Here is a 14,109-nt window from a genome sequence, read left to right as displayed (position 1 = left end):
CTGGGTGGTGGCTGGGTCTCACGTACGCAAACCATGTTGAGCTTTATTGACCGGTCCTAATAATGCACAATGCTCCCAATGTGCTATGGCGGCCAAGCAGCTGTGTGCTGCTTTCCGCTAAGAGCATTTTGGAACCAGAGAGATGGTACAGTGGGTACTGTGCTTGCCTTGTACGCACCAGCCCCCACCTTCACCCCTGTTCAATCCTGGGTACTAATGTGGTCTCCTGAGCCCCGCCAGGAGTAAGCCCTGAGCATAGAGCCAGGAGTAGCCCTGAGCACTGCCATCAGCATCCTCTCCCTCCAAAAAAGAACACTTTGAAACACAGAGTCATAGAAAATTGCCAGGACAGTAGAGAGGCTCTGGGTCCCCTCTATCCACTCTAACAAGTTTCCTGCAATAGTGACAACTTACATGAAGTATTAAGGTCAGGAAACAACTGTGATGTGTGGTTGGCTCCTTGCCACTTTGTCACTTGCATAGTTTCCTATAACCACCACTCCAATCAAGAGACAGAGCTAACTTCAGGAAATAAAAGAGGACATGAGGAAATGGAAAGATATCCCTTGCTCATGGGTCGGGAGACTTAACATTGTCAAAATGGCAATACTACCGAAAGCATTGTATAAATTCAGTGCAATCCCTATAAGGATACCCATGACATTCTTCAAAGAAATGGAGCAAGCACTCCTGAAATTTATATGGAACAATAAGCCCCCACGAATAGCTAAAGCAATTCTTGGGAAAAAGAAAATGGGAGGAATCAACCTCCCTAACTTCAAACTCTACTACAAGGCAGTAATAATTAAAACAGCATGGTACTGGAACAAAGGCAGAACTGCAGACCAATGGAACAGGGTTGAATACACTGACATCTCCTCTCAATCATATGATCATCTAATCTTTGATAAAGGTGCAAGAAATGTGAAGTGGAGTAAGGAAAGCCTCTTTAACAAATTGTGCTGGCATCACTGGACGGCTACATGCAAAAAAATGGACTCAGAACTCTGCCTAACACCATGTACAAAAGTAAGATCAAAATGGATTAAAGACCTCAACATCAGACCAGAAACCATAAGGTACATTGAAGACAAAGTTGGCAAAACTCTCCATGACATTGAGGCTAATGGTATCTTCATAGATGCCACGCCACTGGCCGAGCAAGTGAAAACAGAGATAGATAAATGGGACTATCTTAAACTAAGAAGCTTCTGCACCTCCAAAGAAACAGTGACCAAAATACAAAGACAGTCTACAGAATGGGAAAGGATATTCGCCGAATGCACATCTGACAAGGGGTTGATATCCAGGATATACAAAATACTGGTTGAACTCCACAAGAAGAAAACATCCAACCCCATCCAAAAATGGGGCAATGAAATGAACAGAAACTTTCTCAAAGAAGAAATCCAAATGGCAAAAAAGCACATGAGAAAATGCTCTACATCATTAATCATCAGGGAGATGCCGATCAAAACCACAATGAGATACCATCTCACACCTCAGAGACTGGCCCACATTCAAAAGAACAAAAGCAACCGATGTGGCGCGGATGTGGCGAGAAAGGGACACTCCTTCACTGTTGGTGGGAATGCCGACTGGTTCAGCCCTTTTGGAAAACAGTATGGACGTTCCTCAAAAAATTGGAAATTGAGCTCCCATTTGACCCAGCGATACCACTCCTGGGAATATATCCCAGAGAGGCAAAAATGTGTAGTCGAAGTGACATCTGCACTTGTTTGTTCATTGCAGCACTCTTTACAGTAGCCAGAAACTGGAAGAAACCTGAGTGCCCAAGAACAGATGATTGGTTAAAGAAACTTTGGTACATCTACACAATGGAGTACTATGTAGCTGTTAGAAAAGATGAAGTCATGAAATTTACATACAAGTGGTACAACATGGAAAGTATCATGCTAAGTGAAATGAGTCAGAAAGAGAGGGATAGACATAGAAAGATTGCATTCATCTGGGGGATATAAAATAACAAAATATAAGATTAATACCCAAGAATAGCTGAGATCAACACCAGGAGGATTACTTCATAGCTTAGAGGCCAGCCGGGTATTCTAGGGGAAAGGGCACTTCAGATAGAGAAGGGAGCACCAAATAAAGGGTGTTTGGAGGATCCTCCCAGGAGGGGAGATGCATGTCGAAAGTAGACTATGGACTGAACATGTTTGCCACTCAATGTCTCTTTTGCAGACAACAACACCCAAAACGAGAGAGAGAACACAGGGGATTGCCCTGCCACGGAGGCAGGGGGGATGGGGGGATGGGGGTGGGGGGGATATTATCCATGGTGGTGGAAAATGGGCACTGGTGGAGGGATGGGTATCTGATCATTGTACAATCGAAACCCAAGCACAAAAAATTGTAAATCTACAACTGTACCTCATGGTGTTTCACTAATAAAATAAATAAATAAATAAATAAATAAATAAGAGAGGCAGAGCTATTCCAGCAGTACAAAGGTCTCCCTGGCAAGGGGAACTTTTTTCCTTTCCTTTTTTTTCTTTTTGGGTCACACCCAGCAATGCACATGGGGTTACTCCTGGCTCGGCATTCAGGAATTACCCCCTGACAGTGCTCAGGGGACCATTCGGGATGCTGGGAATCGAACCCGGATCGGCCGCGTGCAAGGCAAACGCCCTACCCGCTGTGCTATTGCTCCGGCCCCACTTTTTCCCTTGTTAATCTGCTCAATATTTGGGCGCAGTGATGCGCTGTACTATACCCACCCTTTATGGTGATTGGATCATGTGACATGGTTGGCTTTCTGATTTAGTTCTGGAGCCTCATGACATTCCAAACAAAAACTGGAGCACACAGAATTGTCAGAGGTGTCAGAGCACACAGAATTGTCAGAAAAATCTAACTGGGGCCAGCGAGATTGCTTAAAGGGCTAATGCCACAATGGTGGGGGGGGGGGCCTAATTCCACAAAAAGGGGGTGGGAAATACCCTGGCATCACTTTTTCACATCTACTTTGTGGGTTTTTTTTTTTTTTTGGTTTTTGGGTCACACCCAGCAATGCTCAGGGTTTATTAATGGCTCAGCACTCAGGAATAACTCCCGGCGGTGCCCTTGGGGGACCACATGGGATGCCAGGGATCGAACCCAGGTCGGCCACATGCAAAGCAAACTGCCTACCCGCTATGCTATTGCTCCGGCCCCTTTCACATCTGCTTTGGAGGCAGACTGCAGAGAATAATAAAATCCTGACACAGGCTCTGAAAGGAGCAAAGACTTGTTTCTACACCAGGGGTAGCCGACAGCTTGCACAGTCAAATGGCTTCTGGAGAAGAAAGGATGGGACTACAGTAATTTAATGAACTTTTCTCTCTACATCATCTTTGAGAAAGTCCAGCTTCGTTTTTTCCATTGCTTAGTGAACAAAGCCCCAGGGGCATGAACTTCCTGTTTATTTGCTCCTAGGCTAGGGGAGCGAACTACAAGAAACTAACCAGACCCTTCAGTGAAGTAGGGATGCATTACGAACTACAGATCATCAGAAAAAGAATTTTGTTTTCACTTTTGCTGGGGAAGGCCAGTATTTCAACAGAACTGCGATGTTTGTCCGCCAGGCTGGTCTCTTCCCTGCAGGCTCCAGGCAATCCCCACAGCTATCACTAGAGGAGAATTAGAAAGGAGGCACTTTCCTTGGGGACAGAGGCTTTGGTAAACACTTGTTAGCTCGGGTTTCAGATTGCATCAGTTGGGGAGTTTATTCCAGGCCCCAAACTGAGAACACCCTTTGGTTTCATTCTTGAATTTACTTGGAGACTGCATGAGTGGATGCCACGTTCTGATTTTAAAATGTTGAATTTCACTGGTTTAGGAAACTGTCCTAGTCTGAGTTTTTCATGCATATTCCATAGAAATGATTGATGAAATGAACTTTAGAAATTATATTAATGTATCATCCTCTCCCGGGGCGGGGGGGAATTTCTAATTCTAAACTTTCTTCCTGTAGTGATTCCAAAAAATGGTGAGATATTATTTCTTTTTGAGAATCTTATGCTTTATAAATGGAGACAGTATATAAAATTGCAACTTGGATAGAGAATTATTTTTAATCTTATTGCTGCTAACAGCTACTCTGATTTTGATGATTTTTTTCTTCAAGGTGGTCCTTGAAGGACATTTGCATATAATTGAAATCAGTGTCTATACTTTATATTTATTTTTTATGTTTCTTTTTTCTCTTTGCCTAGCTTTTTAAGTGCGTCATTAAAACTGATGGGCAGTGATAATGATGGCATTAAGACATAGAGGTAGATTTGAATACAGGCTGGCACCTTGTATCCATAATTGAATAAGTGAGAAAGAAAGTTAATTAGTGTTTTTCCTGTGTCCACCCAAGAAATGCTCTAATGAGAACAGGAAAGTCCTAATTAATTTTTTTCTTTTAAATTGGGAAGTCAGTCTATTCTTGAACCTGACCCAAAGAAATTAAGGGTTGAATTCAATATTAGAAACCAGAAAACCTGTCTGGTTAGGTATAATGGAAAATTTTGGGAGTATCCCTCTTATCTTTTCCAAAAAGATAAGAGGAAGGAAAGCTTAAACAGAAACCTTCATTTACAGTCCCATCAGAAAAGTGGCCCTGAGTGAATGTATTAATCACATTGGTGCCCACCAGCGTTACACACCCTTCCTAAAAATGTCACCGTCTCTGTTTTCTTTTCCTTTAAATAAAATAAATTCTCTTTGTGACCATTAAAATGGGTTCTTTAAGAAGTTTTGGATGAGTCCACCATTTTCTGAGGAGCCAGTTCCTTTGAATAAACCTGTTTTTCTTACATCGACTCTTGTTTCTTGGATATTGGCCTTCACACAGTGAACACATGAACTTGGGGTTGTATTGATCTTGGCAAGCCAGCCAGGAATGGCTATGAACCCCAGATGGTTCAGCCTCCCCAGTTCCCAATGGTTAGAACACTGTGGCCAGGACTTAATCATGTTACTAGGAGTGGTGATAGGCATCAGATGTGTGCTATCCGCTTGCTCAGAGGGGTCAATGATGGGGACTCCCTGTAGCTGCCCAAAACCCATTTGTCTTGGGGACTCTCATGTTCCTCTCCTTCAGGGCACCAGCTTTCCTAAGCACTATGTTGATGGAGAAAATTGCTTAATTTGGAAAAGCTTGATGAACTCAGACTAGTAAGCCCTGTACAACTGAAAACCCTCTGGGTTTTTAGGGTTTTTTTTTTTCAATATGAACCCTTTGCCTTGTGCTGACTTTAAGTTTGTGATAAGATATTCTTGCCATTTCGGGCTATTCTGCCATTTGGAACCCTCAGGTCATGTGAGGTAAATACGGACAAGTTAACAAGTCTTCTGACTTCTACCTGTCTCCTCCTTGGGAGTATTTGTATTTGAAGGCACTCCACTGGTGTCTGCCTGCAGATTTGGTTCTGTTCTGTTTGCCTTTATGGTTTTGGATTGGTTTTGTTTTTTCTGTTTTGAGTTCTGGATTTGTTTCTATTCCTTTGTTTCATTTTTCAGGGAGAAATTCATTATCAGTACCATCTGCAAATCCCCTAGATCATATCCTGCAGACTGGACCACTTAATAAAAAGGTTTTTTTCTATTATAACATCATTTAGCCTCAATACATAGGGCTAGAATGAGTGATTAGTGGGATTTGTTGCAAGTTCGACCAGATATTTACTTATTGTTTCTGCAGCCCAGTACCTGTTCTCCCAACCTATTCAGACTTGTTCACTCTTTATGTTCTTGTCTTAACTTTGTGATTTACGACCTATTCATTTTTGCTCCACTCCTAGAATATGTCGTTGAGGAATCCTGCTTCAGTTGAAGTAAGGACCAAACCCCCTCACATATGTGACAGGTGAGATCTACCCCTGAACCACTTTCCCAGCTGGAACTGTCATTTTACAAATGGAAGAGCAAATACACTTATAAAGTGACCATGCAGTAATTAATAAAGGTATTTGCTTCTGTCAGTGACTTTGCCCTGAAGGTGAAGTTTCTCACTAGGATTTTCCCACCCAGTCATCTTAGCTCCATGGCCATTCTAGTGGTATAATCACACCAAATAACTTTTCTGAGAATTCTAGAAAGAGGCAGGAAGTTCATTGTTGCTTCCTGTTGTCCTGGGCATTTCTGTACTCTGAGTCATCTTTGCAGATAAATGTTTAAGTTCTTAACCCCAAAGTCGTTTTACAACCCCACAGCGGAAAATATACGTGGAGACATGGGTCTTATGGTAGTCACTGTTTGAAAGCATTGGTCTTTCTGGATCTTTGGTTTCTAAGTTACCAGAGTGTCTTTATTGTTGGGCTTCTGTCACGAGAAGTCACAGGTCAGTCATGGAAGAAAACCATAAGGAAATATATATGCAAAACAGCGGAGATACATGGAATGGATACTGTAATAGAGATATTTTCAGGTTTGGAAGATAACTCAGAGGGCTAGTGTGAACAGGAGGGAGGATCAGGTTCAATCCCCAGCATCCTAGGGTCCCATGAATATCCACGGGGGCAACTCCCAGCCCTGGGCTAGCAATAGCCCCTGAGAACCAAAAGGTGATGGACCTGAAAAGCCTGGGTTAGGTCTAGGACTGACTTTCTATTTTTTAGTTATATATTTTTTTAATTGACTCACCATCAGACACAGTTACAAGCTATTATGTTTGAGTTACGATCATACAATGATCAAACACCCATCCTTCCACCAGAGCACATTCTCCACCACCAATATCCCTGGTATATCCCCCCTTTCCCACCCTCCCACTGCCTCCATGGCAGACAATATTTCCCATACTCTCTCTTTACTTTGGGGCATTATGTTTTGCAATACAGATACTGAGAGGCTATCACGTTTGGTCCTTTATCTACTTTCAGCACACATCTCCCATCCCGACTGATTGCTCCAACCATCATTGTCTTGGTGATCCCTTCTCTATTCCAGCTGCCTTCTCCTTTCTGCCCAAGAAGCAGGCTTCCAACCATGGAGCAATCTTCCTGGTCCTTGTGTCTACTGTCCTTGGATGTCAGTCTCATGCTATGTTATTTTTTTAATTAATTTATTTATTGAATCGCTGTGGGAAAGGTTACAAAGCTTTCAGGTTTAGGTCTCAGTCATGCAAATATCAAACACATTTCCCTTTACCAATACTTATTTTTTACCATGAAGAACCCCAATAAGACCCCACCCCTCCCAGTCCCTGTGAGACAGATGAATTCTAGTTAACACTCTATCTGCTTTGATTAGATTCATTGTTTCATTAAAAGATTCACCACTATTATTTAGAGTTTACCCCCCCCAAAATCAGACATGCTGAAAAAGCATTGTGAAGTGATTTGCTTTCTACAGCTGGGTTCGAGAATTTGGTTTTGGATTTCTGCTATTTTACTTATTGACCCTGGAAGTATTTCTACTGAAAGTCAGATAGTTAAGAAATTGGTTTCTGTGCTCTGGAGTCGTGGCTGTGCTGGAGAGCCGCTCATGGGGGGCAACTGGTGGCCTCGGTAGGGCGTGAAGGGCGGACCGAAACGCCCCCCTTCCCATGAGGTTTTAGTCTCCCCCACACCCCCGGCTCATACCTGCTGTCCACAAGGCTCCCATGCGGCCGCCATCTTTCTTTCCAGGGAGGAAAGGGCGAATGGGGCAACACCCTTTCCCCTCCGGACAGACATGATGGCCTGGATTAATGCATAGTCCGTTCACTTTTCTGCTCCAAGATGCTGGGTTCTGCATTAAGTCCTTGTGCTTCTGGGGCTATGGCCGTGCTGGAGAGCCGCTTGTGGGGGGCAACTGGTGACCTCGGTAGGGCATGAAGGACGGACCGGAATGCCCCCCTTCCCATGAGGTTTTAGTCGCCCCCACAGCCCCGGCTCATACCTGCTGTCCACAAGGCTCCCATGCGGCCACCATCCTTCTTTCCAGAGAAGAGAGGGCGAATGGGGCAACACCCTTTCCCCTCCAGGCAGACATGATGGCCTGGATTAACGCATAGTCCGTTCACTTTTCTGCTCCAAGCTGCTAGGTTTCCAGCTCATTTTAACAGAGGAAGCAACAGAGCTCTTGACTCTTTTTTATGAGCAGAAATTCTGGAAAATCATTTCAGAGACGGAGGGGGGAAAGTGACTGAAGACAAAAAAGACCCTTTTCCTGCAATCCCTGGCCTCCCGGTCGCTATGTTATTTTTTACTCCACAAATGAGTGCAGTAGGACTGACTTTCCTTTCTGGTAGAGAGTGATTCCTTGCTCCAGCCCGAGTTCACGGGTCCCCGAGAAGTCAGGTGGCCAGGATCATCTCCCACACACAAGTGGATGCCACGTGCAGATTAACAGCTGCCTCCTAGGCCCAGGAGGATGGGAGAGTTTGCCCTACAGGGGCTCATAGCAAATTTTCACCAGACCCAAATCTCCCAGGCACTTTTCCAGGTGACAGAGATGGGGAGGGAAAAGGCAGTAGATTTCCTTCTTGAGGCTGCTGCCCCCCGCCTCCCCATTCACATAAGCCACCGGGGAACTCCAACCTCTGCGGGCAACACTGTTACTGTACCCATAATCTATTACACACACCCCACCCGAGAGTTTGGCAGGATTCATGAAGTCAGGTATCACAGAAGCAGTAATAAAATAGGGTGTGAGGGGCTGGAGCTATAGCACAGCAGGTAGGGCATTTGCCTTGTACGCGGTCGATCGGGGTTCAATTCCCAGCATCCCATATGATCCCCTGAAAACTTCCAGGAGTAATTCCTGAGTGCATGAGCCAGGAGTAACCCCTGTGCATTTCCGGGTGTGGGTGTGACCCAAAAAGCACACACACACACACACACACACAAAACAGAGTGTGAGACACCTTCATGGTTTCCGGTCCCAGTGAGTTGGGATTTCCTAAAGAAAGTTTCGTATCAAGTGACTCCTCAAACTGGACAGTTTCCTCTGTTGCCTCACCTGCAGTTACATTTGACAATATCCTGCCAGCACTTGTTAGGCAGAATCCAGGAAATGGCTGAAATACGTTTGTTCGGTTTTGGTTCTTCCCTAGAGACCACTTCCTGCTTTGCTGGAAGACATTCCAGATCTGACAGTTCAGTGCTTGGGCTATCGGTGCAACGGTGCTGGGGGCAAGGATGGTGACCCTGGGCGTCAGGCAGCAGTGCTGGGGGCAATCCAGTGCTGGGGAATCTAACTCTGGGACTGGCAGGTGGTAGGTATGTGCTCGATCACTTGAGCTTTATCCCCCTTGGCCCACTGCTAAGCCCGCAGCCACCCGCAATCAAAAATGGCCCAGTTAAGGAGTTATTAATGCCATCGTTGGGAATTCTGCTTGGGCTCAGGAGTTGGTTCAAAGGGCAGGAGCTTTGCATGTGATAGCATGTGGTAACTCAAGGCTTGAATTCCAGAAACACATGATCCCAAAGCACTGTTGAGAACAACCCTTGAGCACCGTGTCAGAAGTAGCTCCTGAGCACTACTAGATGTGCCCCTCCTCACAGAAGAATAACTAAAAATAAACATAAAATCATAAAAGTCTATACTTTTGAAACTCTCTAAACTTTGCCCACCTGGTGCAGTGGGAGAAGAAGGGTGGAGCGTTAGGTGAGTTTAGTCGGTGATTTTAAATCCTGCCTATGAATTGGGTAGTCAATCAGAATAGATAATGGGGTGGCTGGGGGTGGGATATAGGAGCTGATAAAAGGAGGCCCCCTCCCAGCAAGATGGTGGAGTACAGGCAGGACCCAGATACCCAGGAAAGCTCAGATTCAGGCAGAGCTCAGATGCCCGGGTAAAGATAATGTGTTGACCATGTACAAAAGTAAGATCAAAATGGATTAAAGACCTCAACATCAGACCAGAAACCATAAGGTACATTGAAGATAAAGTTGGCAAAACCCTCCATGACATTGAAGCTAATGGTATCTTCAAAGATGCCACGCCACTGGCCGAGCAAGTGAAAACAGAGATAGATAAATGGGACTATCTTAAACTAAGAAGCTTCTGCACCTCCAAAGAAACAGTGACCAAAATACAAAGACAGTCTACAGAATGGGAAAGGATATTCACCGAATACACATCTGACAAGGGGTTGATATCCAGGATATACAAAATACTGGTTAAACTCCACAAGAAGAAAACATCCAACCCCATCCAAAAATGGGGCAATGAAATGAACAGAAACTTTCTCAAAGAAGAAATCCGAATGGCAAAAAAGCACATGAGAAAATGCTCTACATCATTAATCATCAGGGAGATGCAGATCAAAACCACAATGAGATACCATCTCACACCTCAGAGACTGGCCCACATTCAAAAGAACAAAAGCAACCGATGCTGGCGTGGATGTGGCGAGAAAGGGACACTCCTTCACTGTTGGTGGGAATGTCCACTGGTTCAGCCCTTCTGGAAAACAGTATGGACGATTCTCAAAAAATTAGAAATTGAGCTCCCATTTGACCCAGCAATACCACTCCTGGGAATATATCCCAGAGAGGCAAAAATGTATAGTCGAAGTGACATCTGCACTTGTTTGTTCATTGCAGCCCTCTTTACAATAGCCAGAAACTGGAAGAAACCTGAATGCCCAAGAACAGATGACTGGTTAAAGAAACTTTGGTACATCTACACAATGGAGTACTATGTAGCTCTTAGAAAAGATGAAGTCATGAAATTTACATACAAGTGGTACAATATGGAAAGTATCATGCTAAGCGAAATGAGTCAGAAAGAGAGGGATAGACATAGAAAGATTGCATTCATCTGGGGGATATAAAGTAACAAAGTATGAGATTAATACCCAAGAATAGCTGAGATCAGCACCAGGAGGATTACTCCATAACTTAGAGGCCAGCCGGGTATCCTAGAGGAAAGGGCTATTCAGATAGAGAAGGGAGCACCAAATAAAGGATGTTTGGAGGATCCTCCCAGGAGGGGAGATGCATGTCGAAAGTAGACTATGGACTGAACATGTTTGCCACTCAATGCCTCTTTTGCAGACCACAACACCCAAAAGGAGAGAGAGAACACAGGGGATTGCCCTGCCACAGAGACGGGGGGATGGGGGGATGGGGGTGGGAGGGATATTATCCATGGTGGTGGAAAATGGGCACTGGTGGAGGGATGGGTATCTGATCATTGTATAATTGAAACCAAAGCACAAAAAATTGTAAATCTACAACTTTAAAAAAAATAAAATAAAATAAAGGGAAAAAAAAAAAAGATAATGTGTTGAGCTGCACAGGGGTCTCACCCACATGCACATGACCATGGCCGGGTGCAATTGTACAATAAACTCTAACTTTTTAACCTTCTGAGTTTGATATGCAAATCTTTCATACAATTCTCAAGAACTCACCAGCCCAAGACTAGGAAAGTAAAGGCAGGACAGGACAAGAGGAACTGCTGGGGTACAGGTGGGAGGCTCAGAGACAGGTAGAGAGCACAGGGATCTTGCCCACATGCATGTGGCCATGGGCAGAGATCCGAAGATTGAGAAAAGCATGCATGGGGTAGAGAGTGACACGGGGGTAGGACCTGGTCATGGTTCAGGGGAGGCAAGAAGACTGCATGGGATGGAACAGACAGGTCATTTACGGGATGGGGCAAGGGCAGGGGCAGGAGTCGTGACACTGTACACAGGTAAAGGAGAGATCTGGATATTTGCGGAGGGACCCAGATGCGATTGTACAATGAACTCTAACTTTTAATCCTCTGATTTTGGTATACAAATCTTTCATACAATTCTCAAGAACCCTACAGGCCAGCCCAGGCCAATCCGCTTTTGCACTAACACACATACATCACTATTCTACTTGTCAAGACCCTAATCTTCTCCCTGATCCAGTTCAAACTAGCATTCATAAAAGATGCTATACCCTTTGATTTCAAAAGCCAGGTAGATGATCTCATATACTTGTGTGATTTAACCAGCCCCCAGAATCCATCTCCCAGCCTGGTTTTCAGTTCTGTCACCTCCATAACTCTTAGCTCTTAAGAATTTTATTTTCTATGGGCACTGGTGGAGGGATGGGTAAAAGGTAAAGGTAAAGGCCCTCCCTTTGATCATCGATTTGCTCGAGCGGGCCCAGTAACGTCTCCATTGGAGACTTTGTTGTTACTGTGTCTGGCATATCGAATACTCTCGGTAGCTTGCCGGGCTCTCCGAGAGGGGCGGAGGAATCGAACTCGGGTTGGCCATGTTGGCCACTTGTAAGGCGAATGCCCTACCGCTGTGCTATCACTCCAGCCACGGAGGGATGGGTATTTGATCATTGTATGACCGAAACCCAAGCACAAAGATTTGTAAATCTACAACTGTACCTCATGGTGCTTCACTAATTAAAAAAAAAAAGAATTTTATTTTCTTTCAGGGGGCCACACCCAGTGATACTCCAGGGCTACTCCTACCTTGGTACTTGGGGCTCACTCCAGGCAATACTAGGAATTGAGCTCAGACCTTCTACACTCAGTCAACCCATGTAGGAATTGTTCCCACCCTCTGAGAAGCCATTTTATTTATTTATTTATTTATTTATTTTCTTTTTTGGGTCACACCCAGCAATGCACAGGGGTTACTCCTGGTTCATTCACTCAGGAATTACTCCTGGAGGTGCTTAGGGACCATATGGGATGCTGGGAATAGAACCTGGGTTGGCTGTGCGCAAGGCAAACGCCCTACCCGCTATGCTCCAGCCTGAGAAGACTTTTTAAAGACATGACACCATCAAGATGTTTTATCCCAATAATACAGACTTCTTTTAATGTGAGTGTGTTTTAAAGGATGGTGATCCTATGGGAATGCCCATAAAGGCTTTTATTGTGGAACAGTTACCCATTTCAACCGGTCTCCTTTCAACCGTTCCTTGGCATCAGCCATCTGGTTCCCCAGAGCTGTATTCTGGTGTGAGTCCAAAGTCCCACTGAAGGACCCAGGGAGGTAACACAGTAGTAGAGCACTGGCCTTGCACAAGCAGGGTCTGATTTCAGTTCCTGGTGCCTCTCATCCAAACAAGTAAAGCCAGCCTAAGACCCGATAGCAAGGGAATGTGACAGGCTCTCTTGCCCTTTCAGAGGAGGATATGATCCTCCATCATATGGACTGTCAAAGGAAGCCTCTGCCCTTTGCCCGCTCTCTGCAATACCACTGTCCCATTCTTGGGCTCCTAGGACAGAGACCTCCACCCATCTTAGTCCCCTCTGCAGGCCTAGCACCCAGGCTGGATGGACACATGGAAGGCACCAAGCCAGCACAGGAGGAATGGATTCATAAAGGCAAACTTTGATTCCTCTAAGGTGATTCTTATTGTTTTAGCTACTTCAGGAGTAGATGAAGAGTGAAATATAACAAGTTTATTGGGAAATAGAGGGAGGTGAGGGAGGTAAGTTAAGCTGTGTTGGAGGACTCAGGATAGGAGATGTGTGCTGAAAGTAGACTGTGGACTGAACATGATGGCCACTTATTACCCTTATTACAAACCACAATACCCCAAAGGAGAAAGAAAGAGGAAATGTGCCTGCCACAGAGGAGGGGGGAGAGATGGGGGGTGGCGGGAGGGATACTGGGAACATTGGTGGTGGAGAAAGGGCACTGGTGGAGGGGTGAATACTTGATCATTGTATAACTGAAACACAATCACGGAAGGTTTTTTTTTTGCTTTTTGGGTCACACCTGGTGATGCACAGGGGTTACTCCTGGCGATGCACAGGGGTTACTCCTCCTGGCTCTGCATTTAGGAATCACCCCTGGCGGCGCTCAGGGGACCACATGGGTTGCTGGGAATCAAACCCGGGTCGTCCACGTGCAAGGCAAACGCCCTACCTGTTGTGCTATTGCTCCAGCCCCAAATCACGGAAGTCTGTAAGTCTGTAACTGTATCTCACGGTGATTCATTAAAAAAAATTTTTTTTAAAAAGTTAAACTATGTGCTCAAGAGAGAACATTTTAGCATATCGTGCTCTCCTCTCCTTCCTGTGTCACTACTGCCAGCAACTGAGCCTGTGACTTTCAGCTCCTACATTTTGACAGGCCTTAGTGAAATCTGATGTTGAAAGAGGAAGCCTCAGTTTCCCCTTGTCAGCTGTCGTGAGCAGACCCACTTTTGATTGCCATTCTACAACCCATCCTACATT

The 14,109-nt window shown here is 44.9% G+C and overlaps 1 protein-coding gene across 1 annotated transcript in view; it reads right to left on the bottom strand.

Annotated features, from left to right (window-relative positions):
* LOC130045748 (N-acetyllactosaminide alpha-1,3-galactosyltransferase-like) overlaps positions 1–14,109 on the bottom strand; it is a 77,088-nt gene that overhangs the window by 401 nt on the left and 62,578 nt on the right. The window lies entirely within an intron of this gene.

The sequence above is a fragment of the Sorex fumeus genome, unplaced genomic scaffold, assembly GCF_029834395.1.
Source record: "Sorex fumeus unplaced genomic scaffold, SorFum_2.1 ptg000129l, whole genome shotgun sequence".
NCBI classification, from domain to species: domain Eukaryota; kingdom Metazoa; phylum Chordata; class Mammalia; order Eulipotyphla; family Soricidae; genus Sorex; species Sorex fumeus.
Note: the sequence above shows the minus strand (reverse complement) of the source record. Positions and strands in the feature narration are given on the sequence as shown.